General features: G+C 42.2%; 1 long non-coding RNA gene across 1 annotated transcript; it reads left to right on the top strand.

The window, feature by feature from the left end:
- Nucleotides 1-1,223: 1,223 nt before the first annotated feature.
- LOC308090428 lies at nt 1,224-2,169 on the top strand. Its single transcript, XR_013933621.1, has 3 exons — nt 1,224-1,462; nt 1,650-1,741; nt 1,863-2,169. It is a non-coding gene; the product is annotated as an uncharacterized lncRNA (long non-coding RNA).
- The last annotated feature ends 797 nt before the right edge of the window (nt 2,170-2,966 follow it).

The following is a 2,966-nucleotide window of genomic DNA, read 5'->3' as shown; positions in this document are numbered from 1 at the left end:
CGAGTCTGTTCTCCTGGACTGTGGAACCTCAAACTCAACTAGAAACATAAGCTCACCTGACAAGACTGTTGAACTCACTTGCTCAGGTAAAAGACAAGTTAAACATTTGGTTTGGATAGTTTTTTCATAATCATTTTTTTTTTACTTTTTACTGTCTTCTCACTGTACAGAGACTGTTGATGTCAGGTTGGTGGGAGGAGCCAGTAAGTGTATTGGTATACTGGAGATGAAACACCAGGGAGAGTGGAGACCAGTGGATGGTTGGTCTGACTGGAACCTGAAGTCATCATCTGTGGTGTGTAGACAGCTGGACTGTGGCTCTGCTGTTTCAAGAGAAAGGAGTTCTGGTCCTACACATGAACCTGTGTGGTGGATTTCGTCTTCCTGTGTTGGGTCTGAGTCTTCACTGAGGGAGTGTGGAACAAAGATGTCTGGTAATTCTACTGCCAGACTGGAGGTTATCTGTTCAGGTAAAACAAGGACTTCAACAATGACATATTTACATTATCTGTATCTGTATCTATCTATCTATCTATCTATCTATCTATCTATCTATCTATCTATCTATCTATCTATCTATCTATCTATCTATCTATCTATCTATCTATCTATCTATCTGTTTTTTCAGCCAATCACCTCTGTCTTGTTACAGATCTGCTGTTTAAGCCAATCATCACCTTTGTACCCGACATGAACGGGGTTTCTAAGGGCCAGCAACAGGGGCTGCAGGTGTTCAATGGTTCCAGCTTCACCATCATCTGTTCCATCCAGCCACAGTACCCAGGAGGCTTCTTCAACCTCACCTTCACTGGATCCAACACAACACACACCTACACCCAGCCAGCTGTCAATCACTCACACAACACAACACACAACATCACTGGATCCAACACAACACACAACCTCACTGGTTACAACACAACACACAACATCAGTGTATCCAACGCAACACACAACCTCACTGGATCCAACACAACACACAACATCACTGGTTACAACACAACACACAACACCACTGGTTACAACACAACACAACACACAACCTCACTGGATCCAACACAACACACAACCTCACTGGTTACAACACAACACACAACATCAGTGTATGCAACGCAACACACAACCTCACTGGATCCAACACAACACACAACCTCACTGGATCCAACACAACACACAACCTCACTGGATCCAACACAACAGAACATCAGTGTATCCAACACAACACACAACATCAGTGTATCTAACACAACACACAACATCAGTGTATCCAACACAACACACAACATCACTGGATACAACACAACTCAAAACCATACACAGACAGCTGTCAATCACTCTGCCACCTTCCTGTTTACTGCAGCAAACCACACCCACCATGGAAATTACAGCTGTGTTTATCACATCTACGTTTTTTCCCATCACTTCTCCTCTAAGAGCGAGGTCCTCTCTCTGACTGTCACAGGTAACATGAATTATGGTCTTTTCAAGTCACAATATGAAACTCAATCAAGCAAACTTGAATATGACATACATTTAGAAATATTAAGCAAATTCCATTAAATAGATCCTTTTAATTAGAGTTGTTCTTTACATTATGTTTGATGTTGCTCACATCTTATGCTCACATGTTTAACATATTTCTCTCACAGCTTCTCATCTGACATCTAACATCCTGAAATGTACCGTCACAGTGCTGGTGCTTTTGATCCTGATAACTGGTGGCCTCTATCGTCTCTGGACGGTAATTATTTTTTTTATTCAACATGAGACTGCACTGTAAATAAAGCAGTCAGACATTTTTAATTGAAAAGAGCCACGTCTGAGCCAGTTAATTAAAACTGGTCACTGTTGTGTTTCTCCAGGTCATCAGAAGGCGTTGTGCAGGAGCGCAGAACATTGACCTGGTTTACTATGATGTAATACGAGAGAACGTTGAGATAGTTTATTATAATGTTGCTCGTTCTGATGCTGAAGCTGGACCCAGTGAAGAGACAGAATACCACCAGTATGAGGAGGTGGATCAACAAGGAGGTGCTGAAGCTGGACCCAGTGAAGAGACAGAATATCACCTGTATGAGGAGGTGGATCAACAAGGAGGTGCTGAAGCGGCTGGAAGAGACAGGAGACCCACTGTGTATGAGGTGGATCTCTAAAGGACAATTTAAGCTCAGTGTGACAAGTGTCAAAAGACGCGTCACACTACTTGTCTCTCAACGTTTGTGAGTGTTGAGCATTCAGACTGTCTGCGTTGCCACAGAACGTGAAAAAGGAATTGGATGTAGTCTGCTTCTTCCCAACCAATCAGAGTGTGCAACATTTTATTAAGCATCTGAAACATTTCTTCTTCTTTTTTTTCAGAGGTACACGTCATTTACCACACATTCTTTGTTGTTTTGACATAACTTTCGTAGCACGACACGTCGACCTTCACTCAATGCACAAACTGGCCTTAAGGAGTTCATGTCACATCCATCACATAACTGTCCATCACCTCAGTCTAAAGGTCTAAACATTTCACTGAAAGTACAATGTACTAGAAACATCAACCACCCCACTTGTATAAGTTATATTGTATTAAACAAGTGACTTAGTGCCGCTTTAATGTTATATTATCAATACAATCTCAGTGTTTTGCCAATTATTTGGGGGCCCACTTATAATATCCTCACGGCCCACCAGTGGGCCCAGATCCACATGTTGGGAATCACTGCAATAAATAGAGCTATTGATCCTAGTGTGTCCACCCTCATTATGTTTATCAATCCTCCTATAATATGACAAACCCCTGTAATGCGTGGTGAGGCCAAAATTGGTTCTGCCCGGTTCTCCTCAGTGGCTGGAGCAATTGATCTGAAATTGCTCACAGCCATTGACCATTACCATGTGCATGCAACTGCGATTTCACCAAATCTCAGCTGTTTATTAGCGTTTTTGTGTAAAAGAATGTCGCCATGGTTACGGGGCTG

Source organism: Gymnoscopelus braueri (assembly GCF_963280865.1).
Source record: "Gymnoscopelus braueri genome assembly, chromosome: 8".
Lineage (NCBI taxonomy): Eukaryota > Metazoa > Chordata > Actinopteri > Myctophiformes > Myctophidae > Gymnoscopelus > Gymnoscopelus braueri.
The sequence above is the reverse complement of the archived record's forward strand: the minus strand, read 5'-3'. Positions and strand labels throughout refer to the sequence as shown.